The sequence below is a fragment of the Camelus dromedarius genome, chromosome 13, assembly GCF_036321535.1.
Source record: "Camelus dromedarius isolate mCamDro1 chromosome 13, mCamDro1.pat, whole genome shotgun sequence".
Lineage (NCBI taxonomy): Eukaryota > Metazoa > Chordata > Mammalia > Artiodactyla > Camelidae > Camelus > Camelus dromedarius.
The window spans coordinates 51,837,812-51,862,931 of NC_087448.1; the positions used below are offsets into that span (position 1 = coordinate 51,837,812).

General features: G+C 45.7%; 1 protein-coding gene across 4 annotated transcripts in view; it reads right to left on the reverse strand.

Annotated features, from left to right (window-relative positions):
• The window catches only part of ENOX1 (ecto-NOX disulfide-thiol exchanger 1), a 511,292-nt gene that overhangs the window by 390,204 nt on the left and 95,968 nt on the right, over positions 1-25,120 (reverse strand). For all 4 annotated transcript variants that reach the window (XM_031466044.2, XM_031466047.2, XM_064493135.1 and 1 more), the window contains one exon: positions 17,762-17,827. The gene's annotated coding sequence lies outside the window, so the exon portion shown is untranslated. The remainder of the gene's footprint in view (positions 1-17,761; positions 17,828-25,120) is intronic.

Here is a 25,120-nt window from a genome sequence, read left to right on the forward strand (position 1 = left end):
GCACCTGCCAGAGGCCAGGCACTGTTCAGTGTGCTAAGGAAAACAACAGAAAACCAGAGAGGCACGTTGGCTTCTGTTCCATGGAGCTTACATTCCAGAGGTAAGAGAGGCCAATAAAGAAACAGGACAATTTCTAACAGTGATGGATGCTGGGAAGAAAATAAAACAGAACAATGAGATCGAGAACAGGGTGGGCAGAGCTGGGGGGTAGGAAACCCACCACCAGGTGGGAGGAAGGCTCCCAAAGAAATGACATTTGAGCTGAAATCAAAAAGGTACAAGGATTGTCAGCAAGGCAAAGAGCCAAGCCAGCTCCTGAGCCGCTCACCCGCGGCTGACCGCGGCATCCTTCCAGAGAAGGTAAGAGATGAAACGCCCACTGAGAAACTGATGCGACTTCTCGCTCGGAGGAGAAGTGCACTGTGTGAATTGCTCCACTCATTTTCCTGTCCCCACTCTTCACAGCGTGACTTTTAAGGCTTTGGTTTTTAACATACTTCATGCACAGCATAAAGGGGTGCCGTCCCTGGAGTCCCTCCGTATCACTCCCAGGGAGATCACTCCATGCTCTCCTTATCTGAATATGGATGTGGTCAGATTCCCGGGGATGGCTAGATGGCCCTAATTGTGATGGACTTCCCCGGGGCAGGCTGCTGCCTGTATCAGTGACACTGGCTCCGGGACCAAGTCCATCACTCAGGTTCAGACCCAGATGGAGACGCAGAGCCAATGCAGGCCCAGCTGGCTCCCTGCACACTTCATTAGGAGACAAATATCAAAAGGTGGAGGCTGTAAGTACATGTGTAAAATTCTCTCTCCTATCATGTAGGAATGATGGTCTTTGAGATCCGAAACATACAGATCCAAAACATACGGAAACAAGCCACTCGATTTATCTATTAAATAGCACCTTGCTCTAACACCTGTAGCAAAAGTGACAACAGCTCCAATTTTAATATTGTCACAGTAGTGTCATTAATATTTCTCACAATTGCTCCTTTCATAGGTTTTTTAATGAAGGTCAAGCTAGAACATCCATACAATCTGTCTCAATGCAGAATTCCCAGACATACATAAACAATCCAGAGTGGTGCAAATCACCGTGAGCACCTGCTAAGAGTTTCTTCCAAGCACAGCTTCCCATGTGAGAAGGTGACAAAGCTGAGATATGCAAAACGCTCCCAGTCCTAGGGCTCCTCTATCCATTTCTGTTGTTTTCTACGTTAATATAATCGACTTACAAACAGACTTAACTTTGAGTGCGAAGGCTTTTGTGGTGGGCAACTGGGGTGCAGAGTTAACACCTCATAGTGATAATTCACTGACTCTGAGAACGGTGCTCAGGTTTTAGAGCTGGAATATCTGAGTTTGATTTCCAATCCCACCATGTCCAGTAAGTGTATGACCTTGAATAGGACACATCTCTGTCCAAGCGTCAATCCTTTCTTTTCTCTAAACTGAAGTCGAAAGAAATGCCCTTTCACCTGTTTCAGAGGGTTCTCTCAATTACAAAATGAGATACACTTTGTGGACTAGAGAACAAAAGCGTAAACCCAAAGTCCCCGGCCTCCTCACTCATGGTGCTACGAATATGTTGTGTTTAAGACAACAGCCTAGGTCCCAGTCCTCTGCACTCCACCCAGGATTCCTCTCCCCAGTAATTCCCACTGGGATGCCCTGGTGGTGGTGCGAGTGGGCGTTCCTGCCACCTGAGAGCTGAGTTCCTCCCCTCCGCACTTTAAAAATGGAAAACAATTCTGAGCCTTTCATCTTTACAAAAACAGGTCATAGGCTGGGTTTGTCCTAAGGACCAGAGTTGGCTGACCCAAGCCTTATGCCTTATCCCTTGTACACGCCACAGCACACTTGTTTCTGTTGGGGGGGGGGTCTGCTGTAAGAGGAGCTGAGGGGAAGCGGGTTAAGTCAGGAGAGATACCTGGAACCTCTGTTCCCTTGGACACCCAGGCTGTCCCTCAGTCTGGTCTCACTGGTAGATTTCCTCCCTCGCGGTTTTCTCTCAGTCCAGCTCTTCTGGGAACCCAAAGCCATGGGAGAGATCAGTCCACGTGTGAACTCCAGAAGTGAGCCGGCTCCACTTCCCACACTCAGGGCTCCTGAGCACTGTGCCAACAAGGCACGCTGCTTCCACACCCCCGAACATTCTATGACAGTTAGAAGCCCCTCTGCCCACAGCACATGGATGGGACCTGGTGGCTGCAGTTACCTATGATGCAGTCCGTCCCAGTAAAAAGGCATCTCTGAGCTGCCCAGAATGTTTTCTACATTTATAAGCTGGTATGCTCATTATCGATTAAAAAAAAAAAAAAGAGGAGGAGGATGGGAAAGAGGAAGAGGGGAGGAAGGAACAAGAAAACAAGAGGGGATGAGGAGGGGAGAGAAAGGAAGGGGAAGAGAAACCACTGCAGAATATTCTGCTTGGATGTCATCATTATCACAAAATGATTTCCACCTGGACTTATATTAAATCCATCAAACACTGTCACTAACTCAAAAACAAAAGCAAGCTTCGCCACCACTGACGGTTTCTGAATGAGGAGGCGAAGATTCGGTCTTCCTTTGGGATGTTTTCCCCTCTTAACAGAAACCTTGACTTCGATTCTTCTAGATTTTCACATCTATGCTGTAAGTCAAGACTTCCTCAAGCGTATAGGGCACCCCCTCCTTAAGCCCACAAATGAGTTAGAACACGGTGCCCCTTCAGCGCCGGGTCTCAGCACAGACTGGGTACCTGAAGGTGCCTTTGTTGGGGCCTGAGCGGGGGATGAAGTCACCTCTTAACCTGACAGATCCAGCTGTGCCCAAGGACCCCCAAAACAGATTCTCGTTCCCACTCGTGTTCCTGGCCAAGCTGCACAGCAGCACACAGAGGCCCTGACTCAGCGCTGGCTGGGAGCCGCCGCCCACAGGCCAGATGAATTTAGTCCGTTGTGTGCAGCCACCGTGCTGACACAGATGCTGGTGAGAGTATTTATGGTGGTGGTGGTGGTGGTGGTGCTGGCGAGCCTTTGCTTACTGTCACTTAAAGAGCACTGATTTTGAGAGGGACGGAGACAACTGAGAGGCAGAGAGGGTAAAGCCGTCCACAGTGGTGCTAAGTTGTAGGAGGAGGGGCACTAACAGCCGAGAAGATGAGCAGCGAAGCAAGAAGAAGGGTAAAACCAAATCAGCCTACACCAGAGCCAACCGCTGAAGTCGAGGATGGGTGTCTGCTCCCCGCAGAGGATGCTAAGCACCCAGAGGTCCGAACTAAAGAGCACTTCTTCCATCGTGGGAAGGAAGGTTTGGGGGGCCTAGTGTGGGCAGACTGAAGCAGTGGGCAGCTGAGGAGCCAGGAGGCCGGTGACGAGGTTTCAATCGCCCAGATGGGAGAGAAGAGACACCGGTGGTGGCCTGGAGATGTGCGAGGAGGAAAATCGGAAGCTGCCTGGAAGCTATCGGGCAGAACCAGCAGCGACAGACTGGAACGGGGAGGAGAAAAGGTCAAGGTGGAGTCAGGGCTGACCGAGTTTCCGGCCCAGGAAAGGACTGATGATGGCTGTGTCCTGGTTGCCAAGATAACAAGCCTGAGTGGCAGGCAGAGAAGCCTCAGGGTCTGTCTCTGGGATTCTCCTGCTCTTGGCTATGCTGTGCGGACCTGACCTCCTTCCCCTTAAGGGTACAACATGCGCCTCTTGTGACGCGCGTGAGGTGTGTTTATCACCTGAAATGACTCACCTTCTGCCACCCCAGCCCCCAGTTCCAGGATGCTGCAGGTTACAATCATGCTTCAGAAACACGTATTTTCCAGCATTGTTAGCAGAAACAAACATCTGCGACACCTAATCCAACCCATTCATGGCAAAGATACATAAAAGCACTCTAACTTTTAGCAGAACTTCTTTAAACACCGAGAGCATTACAGCAGAGATCTACCTTTCCAGCAGAGAAAGTACTCCATATTTTCCTCTGGAAACTGAAGATACTATGTATAAATTTGAAAGCATATATTTCTTCAAAGTATTAATTTTTAAAGCGGCCGAAATTGCTAACAACCAGGGAAAGTACTGATTTATAAATTACGTTCTCAGTGCATAGTGTATACATTGTGAATTTGCATGCATATTAAATGCAAATAACCAGAAGAGCATAACATTAAAGCTTCAAATTTATATGTGCAAAAGACAGTAAATTCTAACATTAAAATTCTTCCCAGAAAATATTAACTCCCCGCGTCCCATGTGATCGCCACACAGCCAGCGGAGCAGTCTCACTGCTGAGTTTAGGAAGGCTGTAACCTGGGTCGCCCACGCCCACCCCACTAATCCGGCAGAGTAGATAAGACCATCCGGCACTGTGAGGGACAAAAGGAAGGTGCGAATGTTGCCCAGCTCTTCAAACAGTTGTTTTATTTAAATAACTTGACCAAAAAAAAGGGTACCACTAAAACTGCCACCATTGAATCACTTAAGAGGATCTTTCTTCACTGTAAAGATTTTGACATTGAAGAAATGGGACAAAAGACAGCTGAACATGCTCTTCCACTATAGTAAAAATAAGACATTTGTGATGGTAAAATTTTACGTGTCAACTTGGTAGGTGATGGGGCCCAGTTATCTGGGCCCACACTGGTCTAGATGTTGCTGTAAAGGTATTTTGCAGATGTGATTCACCTTATCCATCAGTTAACTTTTGGTAAAGGAGATTACCCCGGATCATCTGGGTGGGCCTCATTCAATCAGTTGAAGGCCTTAAGAGCAAAAACTGAGTTTCCAAGGGAAAAAGGAATTCTGCCTGAAAACTTGAACACAGAAACCCTGCCGAAGTTTTTAGCCTCTTGACGTGTCCTATAATTCTAGACTCGAGGGCACAATAGCAGCTCTGGCCTGCTGGCCAGTCCAGAGAGTTTCAGACTAGCCAGCTCCCACAGCTGCGTGAGCCAACTGCTTATAATCAATCTCTTAATACATACATACCACACATATGCACACACTTATATGTGCATATCTATTGATTCTGTTTCTCTGGAAAACCCTGACTGAGCCAAGATTCAAAGCAACTTACAGTTTAGAACAAAGTGTACGGTGTTGTAACCCATCCTGGTGGGTGGGTGAGTGCTGCCTGATTTTGATTACAGTGTAAAAATTAACGTATTCTCTTTTTTGAAAAAAATTTTTCATTGGGAGACATATAACATTATGTTAGTTTCAGTGGTACAACGTAACAATTTACTGTTTGTAAATATTGCAAAACGATCACCATCATCAGTCTGGTTAACACCCATCCTAACACATGTTATAAATCTTTTTTCTTGTGATGAGAACTTTTAAGATCTTCTCCTTTAGCAACATGCAAACACACCACACAGAACTGCTAACTGTAGTCACCCTGTGCTACCTTACATCCCCGCCACTTACTTTACAACTGGAAGTCTGTACCTATTGACTACTTCTGCTCATTTTGTTCAAATAGCTTCACCACTATGGAGTGCATGCCTATCTTGAAAATTTCCTTCCTGATACCCATTTAAAGAATTTTCACTCTAAGAAGTTGACGCTAAGAAGAATGATGGGGAACTGTACTTGTAAAAGAGGCTCATGAAAACTTTCGGTGGTTGACTACCCGCTCAGCAATGCCAGTTCAGGGGCTTGCCTTGCTGGATTTATTCTGTGACTCCTCTGTGGATGCTAAGTCTCGGGGGATGGAACTGTCCCTTCATCTATGGCCTGAGAACACCAACTGGACCATCAGTTCTAATGAAGCAAATACCCGTGTCAAGTTTCGATCAAACAATTTCATGGGTTTAGTACCACTCTGATCCATCCTCCTCTGGCTCCTTTCCTCCCTTGGCCTCAAAGGGCAGCTCACAATGTGTGCTTCCCGCCTTGGCTCTTCCCATCTCCTCTCTGCAAGGGGGGTGCTTCTCCACATGCAGATCCAATTACTGTGTGTGCACAGCCGATCCGGGGCTGTACTTCCTTCCCTGACTGCTAACTCTTCTCACATCCCCTTTATCTCCTGCCAACTGTAGGATCTCCTGGGAGTGGGAGGCATGAGGGGAAGGGTCGTAGCACGTCCCAACAAGAACTGATCGACTGAACAGATTTATACCTTCTGCAAACTGATCCACTGTTCCATGATTGGTAAGCTGGGGAGAGAACTGACCTTTTCCAGAAGGCATTTGCACATCTGCTGTATAATCTTCTAGATATCCCTCCCCCCTTTTTTTGGACGGCTAGGAATGGGAGGAATTCTTCAAGGCAGCCCTCCAGCCTCGACTGGGAGTTACCGGTAACCTCCCCTCATCTTCTCTAGCAATCCTGGCACCAAGTCCAGTCCCTCCTCCCTCTCCCTTCCTCAGCCGCAGTCCTTCTCATCAGTGCCTTCCTTCTTCCTCTTCTTCTGAGTTATTTTATAGCCCACAGCAAGAATCATCTCCCCCAGATGTCATTTAGACCATGTCATGTGTTGCCAAGTGTTCCAACTGGTTCTTCTGAAACTAAGTTTCCACCCCGGACCTCAAGTCCACCAGCCGACTCCCTTCCTTCCTAGTTGTGCCCCCGCCTCCGCCGCCCAGCACTCCCCCCATCCTCCCTTGTCTGCAGCACCCTTTCTGCTCTCCAAACAGGGGGACAAATCCTTCTCTTTCATTACTCCTCCCCTAACATGTCCCTGCTCTCCTTTGGATCTCCACTCAGAACAGATACCCCTGAACAGGAAAAAATAAACCCTGCTCATCCCTCACGAAGAAAACTCAAGAGCCGATGGGCTTCCTCCATCCCACACCCGGAATAACTAACTCGCCTTGGTTTCCCACCATTCCTAATTCAGATCATAAGGTCTGTACTCACATCCAGGAAACCCCTGGGCAAAATGCTATTAACTCCCTAAGTAGTAACTCTTGACTCTGTCTGAAATCACCCCTATTGGTTCCATTCTCATAACAAAGTCTCAAAACAGAAACCTCCTGTGAAGTTAACCTTTCCTCTTGGCAAATATTCTCAAACACAGAAGCTGATCTACGCAAGCATTATTAGGCATGCGCATCGAAATGCATTTCCCACTGTGATTTATGCACATGTTACATACAGCTATGGATATATTTTTGGCAAATTGTTTTTTTAAATATTTAATAGCCACTAAATGGGTAAAATAATACTCTGCTCCTTATGGAACAGTGAGAAGTCATTCATTACAATTTGCAACTGTAATCAGTAATGGGGGCAGAAAGAATGCCAATGGTTTTCAATCATCACTGGTAAAAATGTAAATTTTTTTTTTTTTTAAATTAAGACTCTAAAGTTCACCTGCATTCATCTCCTGCTAATTCAGGCTGGGACTATTTCCTAGGACTCTGAGTGGCTTAGCATCATCAAGACATGTCGCAAGCTTCATCCAAATTATTCAGTACGTACCATGCATTATTCTGAACGTCTCAGAAGATGAAACAGGGAGAGGAAATGAGAGTGTCTGAAGAACAAAAGGGAAAATTGAAGCATCGAGACCTCGGGCTAAAAGTATCAAACCCTTGAGAGGGTTTTAAGGACATTTTAGAGGCCTGAAAAATGAGGACAAATAAGCAGGCCCATTAACTCAGCAGCGAATTAAAACGCCATCGTTTCCAATTTTAGCCTTGAGGACCAAGGGTCCCAAACGGACCACGCGTTCTGTCCCCTCTGCAGAAGGACGGCGTCCTCTGCTACATATTCTTAAGTGTGTTTCTTCTTTTCCAGCTAATTTAGTGAAAGACTGACTATCCACTTCCTAACTCTTCTCCTAAAACATTATTACTAACTTCCCTGGGACCATGGTAAAGGGACAGTGGGGAAATAAGCAACTGGAGATTCAAAGAACAAGCAATATTCTCCGTTCATTCCAACTTCTCTTTTTCCTTCTAGTTAACGATGCACTTCGCTATCTTCAGATGCATTGTCCTTGACCATATACTTGAGGCAAGATGGTAAAACACAGCACATAGATAATGCACAAACTGAAGAGCCTCTGAATTTAAGGAGGAGACCATATTCTACAGTTGTGTACATTTCACTGTCTCATCTCATGGAAACGGGAGTTCAAAGCAGCTCTTTCCAAAAGGTCTGGAAGATCTAACATGACCACATGAGAGATATTCCTTAACAACTAGTTTGTATTTCAATGTATTCATAACACAGTCTCTCTCCTTAAGTAGCGCTAGGCCCAGAGGTTAACTGCTTTCAACACTTTAAGTCATAATCTTGGAATCTGTCTCTGCATCTGGAAATCAGTGCTTCCCCAGCAGGAGGTCCCGGCACACTGCTGTGCTGGGAACTGGTTCCAGATTTGCTATGAGGGACTGACATCCCTCAGCCGCAGAGGACCAGGTGGGGCCATGGGCAGCCGGTGCCTCTGGACAGGTCACAGGTGGCCATCAGCTTCCCCAGAATCCGAAGGCACAGTCCTCACTGTGCTGCTGAGAAGCATGAAACGTCCACAGACACTCAGGTCAACAGGCTGCTGTGCCAGGACCACTGCCCTCTGTGGAGAAGTGGCCCCTGCCGCTGGGGGAGGAGTTTGCATTCCAGGTGTGCAGGTACATCTGGCTGGAGGCAGGGCTCTAGAAAAGTCAGGGATGGGGACCTGGTGGGCAGAGCTACAAGTATCAGCTCCCCAAATTCTCTTTATGGGTTTCAGAAACTTCTTTGCACTGGGGGCTGATGCGCTTTCCTTAGCATCCCAGCGACCTACAGAGTGACTGCTCTGACAATGACCATGTGTTTTACTAATTAGGGTCCCATTGTGAGTTTTAATTACATCATAGAAAAAAATTTCAACGAGAAGTATCAGAGTATTGCATTTATAGAGCAAAGAAAAGGAGTAAAGTTACTGAATCTTTAACATAGAATTTTAACTGTTGCAAACTTTGGGATAGTGGTGAAATGGCTTGTCTATTTCTTAATCGCTATCGGGTAGTATCTGACAGTGACCAACATGATTTTGAAAAGGAGAATCACTGACATCTGGGTCAAGAATTATGTTGAGCTATTTCAGACAAATATGCAAGATAAAAAGGTATGTTCACAAAAGCAAGCTCAGGTTTCTCATTTGAAAATTTGAGAAGATTTTATTTGGAAGTTTCTTATCTATACAGTCCCCAACTGGACGTGTCCAGCTCACGACGTTATTAAGTATCTGTTTCTACGTGTGTCACGAGGCGAAACTGAGAACTCATTTAAACAACATGCTTATATTACTACTTCTTGGTTTTTCGATTTTAAGTGCCCTCTATTGGCCTCCCAAGGAGGAGGATGAGGGTTACTTTTGTTTGATTTTTTTTTTATACACGTATACTTGTCCCATGTCCCTATCCTCTCAGAGTTCTAGCACAATTCCAGTTATACTAAATATCCATTTTTATATCATTACAGATACAGAGACACTGTTAGTATCTGAGTCATGTAATGTTCCTTGATTACATTTCCTTTTCCGCATTACTTCTGTCCTTCCTGGAGTTAATCATTGTTACATTTAACTTGGGTTGGTTTCCTTACGTACTTATCAGGAGGTTATCCCCAAAGCCTCCCCCAGATTTGTCAATCTCCTCTCAGTACGAACACATCAGGCGTCTTACAAGTTTTATCATCTTGATGAGGTCCCTCCTGAAGCCCGCCACCTACTCCATTTAGATTGGTGGGTCACTAGTCCCACTGCACAGCTGGCTCTCATGTGGTCCCATCTCTGGGATCTGGGGTCTTTCTTTTTGTTGGTTTACCCCATCATTTATCAAAGCACATCATAGTGCTTTCAAGTTTAATGATGAAGTATTGGTTTTATCTTTTAGTCAGGACACTCTTATCTTTGGTTGGGAGAAATGTCTTTCAATTATTCCTTTGGTCGTTTTCTGTCCTCTGTTTTCTATATTCTCTCAATCTGGTGCTACTATTTTTGGACATTTAACCTAGCAGATCGATCTTGTAAGTTTATTTTTTTTTTCTATATTACTCTCTGTTCTTTCTCTTTTTCCTCCACATTCTGGGAAATTTCCTTAACTTTATCTCCCAGTCTTTATAAACCTGTTCTGTTTCGTGGTTGTAATATCACGCCTTATTTCTCTGAAGATAGGAACGATTTCTTTTTTTAAGATTTCTTCTTCCTGCAAAAGTTCAGCTGCGTCCAAGTTGCTTTTTCCCTGCATCCATGTTTTAGTTTCTGTCTCTCATAACAGAGACTTTCCTTAAATGTCTGATGATCCTGGGCTGTCTGCTGATAATTAAGGGTGAGAGGCCTTAGAAAGTAAACGGGAAGGTTACATGTGTGTGTTGGGTAGGGGATTTATTTTAGGATTGTCTAGTTCTTTGGGGGAACCCCTGTTGTCTGGATCCTCATGTTTATTTTTAGGTCAGAAACTCCTGGAGTCTCCTACAGGTAGGGAATCATCCTGGCTGCCCTCAGGCTGCGGGGCAGGGAGGAGGCAGCCAGGGTCCTCGGGATGCGGTAAACTACGCAGTCCCCCTGATTGCAAGACTATGCAGTACCACTTCTAGTTTTACTGCTACTTTTCAATCCAGAAACTTCTATTTTATCATCTCTACAGAAAAAAAAAAATAATAATATCCATTCCTATGCTGGAGTGGAAGAGGGGCCGCTACCCCCTTGTGCAAAGTTGGGGAGCAGACCTGAACGTTCAACTAATACTCTTAATTGTAATCCCATCCTCACTCTCATTTCCAGGGGGCTCCTGTTGCTGAAAATGCCTGAGCTTTTGCAGAGTTCGTCAGTATAAATAAGGCCACTTCTTTTCTCCTCTGCTCAGGAAGCTATCATTCATCCACTTGTATCCCAGATTCCCAAATGCTACGGCTGTTGTCCCATTTCTTTGTTTTTATAGGTGTGTAAATTTAGGGGAAAAAAAAACCCTTAAATATCATTTTAATGCTGCTTTGGGAATTGCCAGGAACTAAAACATGTATTCATCTTTAACCTGAAACCAATCTTTTCACATTGATATTGAAGTGGGGATTATGCAATTTAAAAAAAAGTTAACCATTCAGACAAGGCCCAATGTTCAGGTGGAATAAGAAGTAGGGAAAATAGCAATTTGGGGATTTCTGTGAAACTGAAGTTAATAATTGTGTATTTTTGTAAACCAGGATGTCACACTGTCCTAACAACGCACCAGGCAATGTGGGAAATGAAAGTATGTCCTTATTTCAGAACAGCCTCTAAAAATTCTCAAAAAAGGTTAAATAGTAAAGAGGTCCCTGAATTGATAATTAACCTAAAAAAGGGTCTGCAGAGGGGAAGAGCACCAGACAGAAGAGTAGAAAGGTAAGGGGCGAACTCACTGGAGGAAAATGGATTTAAACACAGTTTTGAAGAATAAATGTTAGACCTTTCTTCTGCAGAGTCTGCATAATGTGTATTAGATACAAAGTGATCAATTGAGAAATAAGATTTACTTAATGCAGACTAAGGCTGCTAGCAGAAGGGGGAAAAAAAGCTCTTCTGCTTATAATACAGCAGCTTTAAGTCTGAATTCTCAGTTTTTCACCACAGCAGGTCATTAAGATGTTGAAATCATTTTTAAAAGTACCAGTTAAGTTCACTACAAACTTGTGAAAAGAGATCCAGTAAAATGTTGTATTTTTTCTCAGTGCTGCTTAGATTTTGAAGTTACACTTCCTATAGATACTGAAAACTCCATTATCACGGAAAGAACTGCTGGTAAAACAACTCTGTTACTGTGGGTCTGCAACTCTCTGGTCCCTAACACCATCTATCTCACTGAAATAAAGAACGTGGTTTTTGATAACGCGCAGTTTTCAGCAGTGGAACTATTGCCATGGCAGAGGACTCAGATGGATATAACACGAGAAGAATTCCAAGGAGAATATCGTGCCTGTTTGTGAAAATGGGATGACACAATGAACAGACAAAATCTGTCTTCCCCATCGGGTCTGGGTAGGTGCCAGAGGGAGTCAAGTGTGGACGGGTCGTGGGAGAAGTCTAAACGCAGGAGCTCTTCAGAGCCACGAGCGGGGGTGAACTGCGAAGGTCCATGAGCCTACAACTTGGTAGACAAAAAGGACACACGTTTTCTGAAGAAGGAGTGATGTCATCAAGGCAAATTTTCTGAAGATGTAATCAGCCAGCGTGCTACAGGGCCAAAATCTTAGTCACAGAAAATGGTTCAGACCCTAAATAACGCAGTGATCCAAGGTCAAGGTCACGCAAAGTCGGCCCGGGCAGCCTGGCAGTAGACAAGTGAGAGAACTCACTTCAGAGATCAATGAAATGGAGCCTTCTCCGTCTACAGAGCTATACACAAAGTCAGTCAAGGAAAAGGGATGGGACTGAATTAGTCCTGACAAAACCACTTCCCCTGAAGTTGTTTTTACACCCAATCCTTGGTGTCCTTCGGTTTTTAATTCGAGAAACATTTCCTGAGTATCTACTATGTGCAAGGCTGACAGTCTTTGCTCATCATTTTGTCTCATTACCTTAGAAGCCGAATGAAAAAGATCCCAGCTAATTGATCTCACAGGCTGACTGATGTTCTGTAAGAACAACAGATTGATTTTTTTTATAGACAGCAATACTAATTCTCCCATTATGTTCTCTTTCTGTGCACAGGGTCCAATCAACTTGAAGGGCCAACTCAATTCGCAGAGAAGAAAGGCATTGAGAGAACAGGGTCCATTAGGCCCAATATTGCCTCAATTACTCTAATTCCATTATTCCTGTTCATATTACTTCTTTAATCAATATCTCCTTTCAGTTATTCATGTTTACCCTTTTCAAAATCACAAGTAATAGGATTATGGTCTTTTGGGCTCAGTGGCAACAGACTTTCATAAATACATTTCTGAATTTGTGATTGTGTCCAGATCTGCAACTGAGAAGTCTCAAATTGAATCAAGCCTCCCAGAGGCCGCCCCACAGAAGGCTGCAGAGCTTCTTAATGCGATATAGGTGCTGTCACCTGTTCTGCCATTTGTCACTCACTGTCAAGCCCAGCCACGTGCGGCCTCACGGCTTTGCTGGTTTATTCTTCCCATGTCTTGGCCTTTGGGCAATTTAACTACTCTTCAAAGGGGACCGTTTTCTGTGCACATCCCTGCTTTTCGGTTAATGTAATCCTTCTCCTCTCGCTGATAATTACTCCGCTCTGCAAGAGTTCCATCTGAATACTGCATCCACCACTGCCTCTTCCACGGAACAATTAATCCACCCCTCTGTTCCACCTCCGTGACAGCCTCATGAATTAAAGGAACTCTGTTTTCCCTCCATTTCTTTTAACAAACATCAATGCACTGTCTACTGTTTGCGAGATGCCGCACTCTCAGAGTAAACAGGACACATATGAAGGCCCTCCCCGCAACACCTGCCAGCCCTCCTGAGGGTGTTACTAAACTACCATGTGATGTAAAAGAGGCAAGTGACAGGCATGATGTGCAGAGTCCACTGAAAGTTCTCCTGGCGCTCAGAATGGGTAAATTTCTTAGGAGCGGAGGACAGTTTCACAAAGGAGGAGAATGTGAGTGAGACCCTGTGGGACGGGAGGACTCTGAACATGGAAGCTGGAAGGGGGAAGGAACACACTGTGCCTGAGAAGAAAAGCAGGCGAATCTAGTTGGGACAGATGACTTAGAGAGTCCATGAAAGAGAGAAAGGGCTGAGATCTGCAAGTGCCAGGTGCGGGAGGCCTGACTTCCCTGTAGAAGCAGTGAGGCCAGGAGGAGTTGGGCAGGAGACAAGCCTGTGAACCCAGTCAGCCTCCTGACACGTGTGGGATGAACGGAAGGCAACTGCAGTGTGTAGATATGAGACGGAAAGAAGGCTCAGCAACCTGGAAGGGGAAAGGGACCTTCGAGATTCAGTGCCTGCCCTCCCGCGGAGCCTGACCCAGCCCCTCACCCTCTCTCCCTTCCACTTCATGCTCCAGCAGCATCCACCCAAACAGCACACCTGCTCCCTCACACCTCCCCGCTAAGCTGCCCGGGCCCTGTCTCCTCTGGAATGTTCTCTCTCCACCACGCTTGTCCACCTGGCAATGTTCTACACCTTCCAGCCTCCACTCAAGTGCCACCTTCTCTCTAAAGCATTTCTGGACTCCCCGCAGCCAACTCAGGAGCCCTCTGTCCTGTGTGGAAGGAGCACAGAGCACAGAGCGCCATCACTGCAATAATTTTTTGCATGAGCATCTCCCACCTAAATTAGAATGCCCCTGATGTTATCCCCAGAGCGATGTGTAGTACATGCAAGGACAACACATGAATGGATGAATGAGGGAAGGAGGGAATGAATGAATGGACCAATGGAATGGTCATATGAACCAACAAAAGAAAAAAGGAAAGAAAAGCCCAGAAAAGGATGTTCATATATGAAAGGGCAAAGGGAAGTAAGATGATGAAAGCATATGGAAACTTAACAGAGCTCAGTGGGAACCAAACGTTGGGGGAGCAGGAGGTGGAGGAGAACGGCCAGCTTCTGAGTTCCCTGCCAGCAGCTTGCTGCCCCTCTTCAGAATTTTTATATCATCAGCCTAAAAGCACTGAATATAAAATTACAGATTTAAAAGAAACAAAAAAAGGAAGCATCAGGAGACAAAGCCAGAAAAAGAACCCAAAGAGAACAAACACCGAGATTCATATTTTAACTCACCCATGTGCAAATATTTTCTAAGAAAGTCTGATAGACTCCTGATTCAAAGAAAAATTGCTTTAATTACAATGTTTCCCATGTATCATAAACACACATTCTAATTTCAGATGTCTTTAAAAAACTGCCACATGAACTGCTAACTAAAAAAAAAACAAAAATCATTTTCCTTTTTAAAATCGGAGTTTAACAATGAATATGTGTATTATCATCAATTCCACAAAACTCTTAGAGCTGAATTTTCAGAAATCTCAGGTTAATGAAATTGGAGAATACAAAGTGGAAGTGGGGGAAAAGATTTAGCAATGATGAACTAGTTTTTAGTTTTCAAGGCACTTGACGTTTTATTTCTGGTTTATTCCTCTTTAATAGGAGAGAAGTGTTAGGTACACATAAAATAACCTAGTTATTGAAGTAAGATGTATGAGAATGCTGTAAGTGCAGCAGTGCATACTTTTAGGGCAATAAGCAAGCTATTTAAGGACAGTTTAATAACTGAGATGCAACGGCTCACTGAAATCTACATGCAATCGTCAAAGAGCTATTCCAGCATCATTCTGATTTGCTCGTTGTGTGACCAGAACAAATTGTTTTTCTTTTAATTTATTCCTGTAGACATTCTCACAAAACAAACAAGGGGATTGACAGGGTAATTTATAGAACAGTTTCTAATAGAGGGTAGTAAGCACTTCAATAAAATGGAAAAAAGAGCAGTGGAGGAAACGTAAGCAGGACGAAGTTACACATCCTTATGCGATGGCGTTTGGTGGAACTGTGCCTGCCTGCATCACACACCCCATAAATATCTGTCATGCGATTTACCAATATTCTTAGGCACTAATGTCAGTGTGAAAAATGCTAAAATGAATTTTTATTTTCATTTTCATTTTCTACTGCCTGTCACCATCTTATAAATCCAGTGCTGTCCAGACCAATGCTATCACTTGGCCATGGGACAGCCTGCAGCCCCACCCCCAGGAACAGGAAAGCTTCTGTGGGGTTGAGAAGCCTGGAAGTAAATTATTCCAGCTCACCTGCTGTGCGGCCTTGGGGAGGCTGGGGCCTGAGCCACACACTCAGTATCTAGAGGTTGGCCTGACTGCCTGCAGCCCTAACCCAGGGGCAGAAGTCAATCCGCAGGGTCCCTAAAGATGCCTACTTCATCACCAGGAGGAAGCCCGCCACTGGCCTCTAACTTCTCTCAGTGGGAGGCTTCCTTTCGGGGACAGAAAGGTAATCGTTCCCTGGAAGTCACAGTAGACACGTCCAGGAAGTTCTACCCTTGCAAGAAATGTGGGTTTTCTAGACAAACATCCCCGAAGAATGGGTCACTTAAGGGCTACCTTAAGACCAGTCGCTTCATATTTCATAACTGAAATGTAAACACACCAAAGACCACTGCTAATAATTCGGAGCCAAGGAAGCACAGACAAGAGAGAAGACACAATGACAGGAGATCTGTTTCAGGGCAGCATTTATAGGCGAGAGCTCTCAAACAGGATGTTAAATTTAATAAGTGCAAAGTGATGCAGCTGGAAGGAAAGAAGAGCCTAGCTAAGTATGATTTAAATGGTATTGAATTAGCTAAAAAGACAACGGTGATGTACTGATAAAGATGGCAAGTAAACTGGCATCGCCAGCAGAGAAAGCGGGCCTGGCTCTCGCAGAGGGCCATGTCTTAGAAAGAAGTCTACTTGCTGTTCCTTCTAAAAGAAAACTTTTATTCCATTTATGATGTCTTTGAACTTGGACTCTCCTGAAAGTAAGGGTTCGCTGAGGACAAGGCTCAGCAGAATACCCGCCCACTTCTGCTCCCTGCACTTCGCTTCTGCCAGTTGAATTTGACCATGGGCATTATGGTCTTTGCTGCTCACTCATTCAACCACTATGAAGCAACAAGAGTCGCACTGGTTTCTTTAGGGCAAACCAAGAGGAATCAAGTCCCCTTCCCTTAGACGGTATAATGGGTTGAATTATGTACTCCCAAAAGATATGGAAGTCCTAATCTCTCACACATGTAGATGGGGCCTTGTTTAGAGTTTATGCAGATGGCCAAATTACAATAGTCATTAAAGTGGTCTCTAATCCAGTGTGACAGGTGGAGATAACAAGGGGAAATTGGAACAGAGAGACAGACAATGAGAAGAGACAGGAAGAAGATGGCCATCCATGGACCAAGGGACACCTGAGGCTACCAGAAGCCAGGAGAAAGGCGTGGACCATATTCTCCCTCACAGCTCTCAGAAGGAGCCAGCCCTGCTGACGCCTTGATTTTGATTCTAGCCTCCAAAACTGTGAGATAAGTGTCTGTGGTTTAAGTCCCCCACTTTGTGCTACTTTATTACAACTGCCAGAGAAAACTAACACAGACTGGGTCCCAAAAGAAGCAAAGTCAATGACAAAACTGCCAAACCCAGTGGAACTCCTCGTGGGTGTCTGTCTACAGATGGTTTGACTCAGTCAGGGGGGCCAGGTCCAGTCACTGGACCACAGACCACCACCGTCCATGTCAGTTCCATAAAGCCCATCAAACAAAATGATGGTTTGTATCCCATACAGAGGCTGACCCAAAGGGGACCGTTTAATCCTCTAAAAGGACGATCAGAAAGAAACAGAAGCAATAAAGGTTAATGGAAAAATTAATCTTGGTGACCTATTCGGGCAAATCAAAGTTGTGGGACATGCATTTATTTAAAAGGAAAATGCAAAGAATCTTTAGAAGGGCAACTTCAGATAAGGGGGCAGAAATAAGACTTTAATTAAAAGAGTCTTCAGTCACCTATTTACATAAATGTTGAAAAGATCGTCTTCTGATAACGTAGTAACGATGAACAACAGCAATAATTCTATGTTAATTCTGCAGAAGATGGAAAGAGATTTCAGGTGACCAGTCCTGCTTCCTCACTGGGTGTCCACCCCGTAGTAGGTACTCTGTAGATGCTCCCTAGATGCCTGTTAGTTTACTGAGACCACTATGACTGGCCATCTGCACCCCGGTTATAAGTGAGCAAAATGCATACACGAGAATGACGTCGACTGTACAGTTAAGCTGCGTCACTTCTCACACGGTGACAAGTGACCTGCCGTTAGTCGTGCTTGTCCCTTGCTATACCCGCCATCCCTTTACCTGAGCATGGTGAGCCCTCTCTCCTCCAAGGGTTAAAAAGATGGTATCATGCTGGCTGCGAAGGACCTGTAAGATAAAGGCCACCTTGTTAGAGAGAATTTCATCAAACTCAGAGTCGTCTGAACATATGTAAGCAGATGCGAGGTTTCACTTACAAATTTCAAGCTGGAAGTTGCCCTTTCCTATTTCCAGCCATTCTAACTGCCTGTCCTTGGAGAAGGTCTCTGCATAGTCATAATCAATGAATGTGAAGGTCTCGTCATAAATACAACCCTTGAACTATCAATCTTCCAAAGAATATTTCTGCTTTAAAAGTAGTCCCTATTGCTAAAGTCACCAGACCTGGACAAGAGCCAGGGCCAGGGCCTCCCAAACCTAGAAAAGCCTAAGTAATAAAGCTGTATATTAAGGAAGGGCAGGACGACCCGGAGTATCATTCAGAAGCAATGTGAGGTGCTGACCACTATAGGGTTACTCTGCTGAAGTGTGGGAAAGACTTCCGGTGCATGGCCCACCTGAAATAAGAATTAGGCACTTGTAAGTTTCCTCTCAGGAAATCTGTTGTACCGTAAACTATAAAAATGCATCTAGAGGTTTTCACAGAAGAAGTCTCAGCTTTGTTCATTAGCAAGTATTTTGAAATCTCGCAACGCAAGTTGGGTCCACAGACCAGCAAAGTCAGTACCGCCAGGGAGCCTGAAAGGCTGAGACCTCCTGAAACAGAACACGATCCTCGGGTGATTCCTATGCTCATTCAGGTCGGAGAAGCATGGTTTTGAAGTGCCTGATGCACTTGACCTGAAATCACTTGGAATCACAAGAAATAGGTTGCCTGAAACTTCAAGATCATCTGCTGGTGGCCAGGGGTTAACAGAATCACAATCCTTTTATTACAGTAGAATGAATCTGGGAACCTACTAAACTCTCCAGAAACCCCTTACTGGCTGGCCACGTCAACTCTTCTCTTCCAGAGTATGCAGGCTAGTTGAAAACTGACATCGAAAATCATAGCTGATTCTAGAAGAACTTTGTTTTACACTCAAAAGACCAGCACCGTAGGCCATTCATTCATTCCGTAACCGGAGAGTGGACATCTATCTACTCCGCAATCCATAATAACCCACACTGGGCAAAGAGCCCCAAGTGCAGTGGCAGGACGGAAATTAAAGCAGGAATGGGAGCTCTCGCAGGGAAGGGTCAGCGCAGGAGGGGAGGAAGGGTGCAGAGGGGGCACAGTTGCGCACTCAGAAAGCACCTGCCCCAGACCTAGAGCTCTGTGGAGGCTTCCTGAGCTGAGCTTTCAACAGAGAAGAGGAAAGATTTTTCAAGAAGCAGCCCACCTACAGGGCCAGTGAGTGAGAAGCTGGATTAGGGCGAGCGTTCAGACCAGCAATGAAGGAGTCAACTACTTTGCTTAGAAAAAATGTTGGATAGTGATTTTATAGTTTCCCCCCCTCCCAACTGCTTTGAATATTTGTATGCACGAGCTGTAACTGTGGCAGCCCTGGGGAACATTTTTTCTTCTTTCAGCTCTCCTACCTGTAGACAAGGAGGAATGGCAAACATCAAATGCATGGAGCTCTGACTCAGAAGTCTGCTGAATACTGCAAGGGGGCAGGGACAACAGAACCGTACCTCCACAGCTGCTGGCTGATCACACAAGAGTGTCAATGAAACCTCAACCAGCGATACGGGGGACATAAAGGGAATCGCATTAAAGTTATCACAAAAGTCAGCAAACTGTCTTCAGTGAGGGACACTGGCCATTTGGCAGGTGCACCGCTGGGAGCAACGGAAGGCTCTCGGTGAGACCACAGTGTGTCCTCCACTGCCTCTGCCTGTCTCCTCTCCCCGAATTTAAATAGACCCTGCCCTGCCTCCTTCCCCCTCACTTCCTCCTGTGATTTCTCTGACTCATTCTCCTTCTCCCTCACCACCTCCAAGCGCCCTCCCATCTCTGATTCAACTCCCTTCTTCTCCCTCTCAGCCTGCCTGTTTCTCACCCGCTCCTGTAATGAGGAAGAGAAGCGAGGGTAACAGAGCATCTTTCTACCTTTTTTCCCTTGTTCTATCTCTTTTCCCTTTTCTTCACTAAAACTCCGACACATCTTTCCCCCCTTCTTTGCTCTCTCCTTTCCTCAAGTCGAATCTCTGTGATCCGTGTGTAGCCAGTCCTCCCCGGCCCAGAGGTGAGAAGTGACAGGACAATTGCTGGACCCCTCTGCTGATCCACTGTCACATTTGGAGTTCCCAAGATTCTCTCGACCTGCTGCCAGGTCAACAGTTGAGAAGGAAAAAAGAAAAAAGAAAATTTAAAAAATATAGTAAGCTAGCATTTTCTCAGCAGTTTTTTAAAAATGTAGGACAATTCTGGGATGTTCAGCTGGTGTACTCAAAGGGTATAGAGGTGTAAAGTAATCTAGGCAAAAGGGCTTCATTCTGTCTGGTTTTCTGTAGGGACGCTCCCACCACCCTACCATGAATTCAGCTCTCTCCTTAGTGTTAATCTTGCCCCTCTTGTGCCCATCCCCCAAACCCTCCCAAGATGACTGACATGCGCCTGATTACTGGTGACAATACAGCAGGAGTTAGCAGAGTGCTTCCTGATAAAGGCACAACACAGCACACAAAGAGGTTCATATAACGCCCCATCAGGAAACCTAGCAAGTAGATGAAGATTATTGTAATATAGAAAATGCCTGGAACCACTTCCCCCGTGAAATGCACTCACGGAGAACTCTGCAGAGGCGGCTGCGGAAGGGCAATCTGATACATGCTCTTTGAATTACAAAGAAGCAATTGGGTTTTCTTTAGGTGTTTCACTCTTATTTTCAACCCCTGCGAACCATCAGCAAAACTCCGCAGACAGGTCTGGTTTGCTCACCCTTTATGGTGCCTAGAGGTAGCGTGTGCCCCTGAAATACAGGAGATGCTCCCCAAACATGTGAGGAACGAATGAGTTAACTAATCAAAGAATCAACTGATCCATCAACATAAGCCTAAGTCACAACAGAATCAAGTAGCTGGAGGAAAAGACTACGGCACATGGAAAATCTCCCCCAGCTTTCAGCATTGCCACCTAATCATAATAAGGTCAACGTGGGGTTTTGGATGTCACTCATCTCCAAGAAGTAGAAAGGGAAGAGGGGGTGGCCGGGTAGGGACACGGAGTGGTCAGATGTGACAGCTAACTTTCCAATAGCAAATGAGCGAATAGAAAATCTCTCGAGAACAGACCAAAGTTCTCGAAAAGAGCACAGCAGTCTGGGATAAATTAGTCAGTCCCTCCGTTGGTTTCCATGATGTTTTGTTCACACCCTGGCATTACTGATGGTCTCATCACAGCATTCCTCTTCTTCAAACTTTGTGAGTCACACTAGGAAGTGACGACCTGACCATGGCTCCCCAAGATTTCCGGGGCAAGCCAAGAAGGCTCCAGAATGGATTCACTCTGAAGACCAGGAAACGGATTGTAACCCTAGCTTGGAAAACGCTGGGGTGGGGGTGGGCAGCGAGGAGATGTGATGGGTGGAGCTACGCCTACTCAGAACCCCGAGAGGTCCCACCCCTCTCGACTCCCGTGGGAGCTCAGGGACCCGGTTAGCAGCTCCCCAAACAGTGATGCAAGTCACTCCAATCAACCAACGAAGAGTGAGAGCAGAGCTGGCCTAGCTGGTGGTGCAACTGGTTATCGCTTGCTCTTAAAAATGTCTTAAACGTAATTTATTACATATAATCAGTGTTCCCGGAGTAGGTGTTCACTTCTTCACGTTCAAAAATTCACAAGCAGTTCTTTTCAACATTAGCAACACTAACACCATTAAAATCATTGGGCTGAGATGGTCACCACCTCCCCCACCCAAGAAAAGACATCTTCAGACACCTATCCCATTATCATCCAGAAAGATCTAGAAAGAACCAGTGGTAACTTTCAACACCATTGCCCCCTCAGTCCCGAATCAGTTTTAACAAACGCCCTGCACCCTGTAATCTGAAAAGAAGGATTCTGCCTCTTGAAGAGAAAACTTCAGCAGTCCTAGGGCACCTATTTTAATTTAAATCCAACCCAGTGCAAAATGCCTCGATGGCCCATCCGTGGAGAGAGTATTTTAAAGCAATTACTTATATTACTACATCTGCATATCATGAGACCTAAGTTTGTTACCATTCAACAAGCAGGGTCTTCTAATAATAAGAAACTAAAGAAAAGACAGCATGCTTTAAGCGTTTCTCCCCTTAAATTTCATTTTGAGGTGTCCAGCAATAGAGTTTCCTAATCACACGAGGGCCTGAGCTCTACAATTTCAGTCTTGCCTATAGATCATTGTAAGTATTTCCAGGAAGAAGAAAATAGTTGTACTTGTCATCTGCCTTCACTCCCTCAAGTCCCACAGCTGTGCTGTTGCACCGGGCCGTTGAGAACTGCAGAAAGGAGGGGAAGTCTGTGACGGCCCAAAGCCCGCTCGGAGTGCCGTCTCCCCCTGTGATCCACGTGGTGTCCTTTCCAGATCAACTCCCTGTTCAGTTTCACCAGCACCTCAACACTTTTATGACCTCTGACCTCACCTGGATAAGCTACTGCTTATGGGAAGGATATAAACCACTTTCTTCCACAGCATCTGTGTGCACGTGCGTATACGAGTGTTCATTTCTCGTATGATTTCCAAGTTAGAACTCAAGCTCAAACAGGCAAATTGTGCATCCACAGCAGGAGCTGCAGAATGAAGGCAGAGCAAGGAAAGGGCACCCATTGCCACCACTTCCACTGCACCCTGGGAAGATATAACAGAACCCAGACAATCCCCTTCTCAGTCCCGAGATCCAGCCACGCCCTCGGCTAAACAGGCCTTCCCATGGCGGGGGGGGGGGGGGGGGGCGGCCCATGAATGCCTCGCTAAGAGATCCCCACATATTTCCATAGTTTACGACGACAAAGCAATTACGGCTTCAGTCGTTCGTGAATAAAGCTCCTTAACATTTTAATGAGAACATTAAACTCAGCTTCACTTGGTTTGGTCTCCCTAGAAAGTCTGTTAGCCTTGGACAAAGTTTCTTTAAAAAGCAGTAATGACATCGCAGGCCTCTCTGTGTCCCACGGGGCATGACTGGGCCACAAGCACGGGCTGCATCACTTCTCTTCTGAACCAGCCCATATATCGTGATATGGGTGCCGTCTGGTAAATGAGAGAAGGCGTCCGGAGAAATACTTTCCTCTCTGTGGTACTTGTGTGTGTCTGCGTGCTCACTCATTTTATTTCTGACTTGTCTCCTAATTCGCCTTTTATGTTATACACAGCTTTGAGTCCAACGTGTGACTCAGTAAATGTTAAATCATACTTTTCTGCTCTTTTCCCTTAATCATTTCCTCCCGCCTCTGCTCTCTCTGGCAACGTGACCGATTGCCACCAAGGCTCCCAACTGCCATCTGCCTGGGGGCCCATTACATTCAGCAGACAACCAAGAGAGCTTCAGGAGCCAGAGGTGAACAAGAAATAATTCTCAGCCTCAGTGACTTAACAAGAATGTCGGCCTCTTCCTCTGAACAGAGTCTGGAGCAGCGTCAATGAGAGAGTTTGCCACCCTGAAAACCAAGTGGGACAGAAGAGCAAAGCTGAAGTGGGTTAATATATTCAGGTCACTGATGCAGTCAACTCTCCTAGCACTGACTGAGCACCTGCTGTGCACTGAGAACAGTTCCTGATACTGGGGTGCAGTCAGGAGTGAGGCAGACAAGACCTCCACTCCCACAGAGCTTAGCAGTAAACAGTAAGAGAGAACATCAGAGGGTAACAAGTGAGATGAAGCACAGACAGTAGGGTGACGGGGTAAGAGAGGCCAGGTAAACAGGGCAGACAGGAGGAGACAAGCAGAGCAAAGAGCTACAGCAAAATCCTTAAGGTCAAGGTCGTGGAAAGACGTGGAGGAATCTTAAATGCACACGACTAAATGAAAGGAGCTAATCTGAACCGCCCGTCTCCTGTATGATTGCAACTACACGACATTCTGGAAAAGGCAAAGCTATGCAGAAAGTAAAAAGATCAGTGGTTGCAAGGGACTGGGGAGAGGATGAGATGAACAGAAGTACAGAGACTCTGTAGGGCAGTGGAACTTCCGTATGACACTGTGTGACTTCTGCATAACGGTAGATACATGTCATCACACATTTACCAAAAGCCATAGAAAGTACAACACTAAGAGTGAGCCCTAAGGTTAACCATGGACTTTGGGTGATGGTGACATGTCAGTGTAGGGTCATTGACTATAACAAATGTATCGCTCTGGTGGGGGATGTCCTCAGTGGGAGAGACTGTGCGCCTTCAGGCAGGAGATATATGAGAACTCTCTGTATTTCCTCAATTCTGCTGTGAACCTAAAACCACTCTTAAAAAGGAAGTCTTTTTTAAAAAAATTCTTAAAGTAAAAAAGTGTGGGGCATTGAAGAACAAAAAGGAGTCCGGCTTTGCTAGAATATAGTGACCAAGGCAGGGCAGGGAATGACACCAAGGAGGTGACAAGGAGGAGGTAGAATTCCACTCTAAAGGCACCAGGAGCCACCAGCTAGTGTGAAGCGGGGCTCGTCACATGTTTTACGTATCTGACAAGTCACCGGGCTACTGTGTGGGAAGTGGATTAGAGAGAGGAGTCAACAAAGGCTGACGGTGGTGGTCGCGGGCGGCAGCTGCAGAAGTGACTGGATGTGAAATATGTTTTGAAAGAAGAGCTGATGGGACTGACGATGGATAGTTTGGAAGTGGGAGGTGATGGAGAACGAGAAGCTAAAGATGATTTCTGAACAGGAGGAGATGCTGTTCACTGAGACGGGGAAGGGCCTTGGGAAATTACCTGTGAGGACCACACAAGGTGCCACGTGGAGCCCGAAGGAGGCAGTGGGAGCATCCGGGTCCATCAAGGGAGCTCAAGTGCGACTGGCGTGACCTCTGCCTTCATCAGAAAAGCAAATGTGTGTGTGTGTGAGGGAGAGAGAGACACGTACACTCACATACACTTATGTATAGGGATATGTGCAAATATATGTCATGTTTAATAGACAGGCTTTGCAATTCCAAGAATATTTGAAATCATTTCAACAATCTTTCAAGAAATAAAGGGAAAGAGTTGTGTTGCGGTTGTGGTTGTTGTGTGCCCATTAACATGCAAGGAAGCCGAGGGCAAATGAGGTGAAGAGCCTTGCGGGAAGTCACAGGGCCAGGCACCAGCAGAGCTGAATTAGGAACCAGGCGTCCACACCGCACATCACACCCCTCAGGGTAAACCATCCACAACATGCTGTGGGACACACACTTCGGATGAGGTGAGGGGTGGTGAGGTGCTGCCCCCTTTCCTTTACCCATCCTGTCT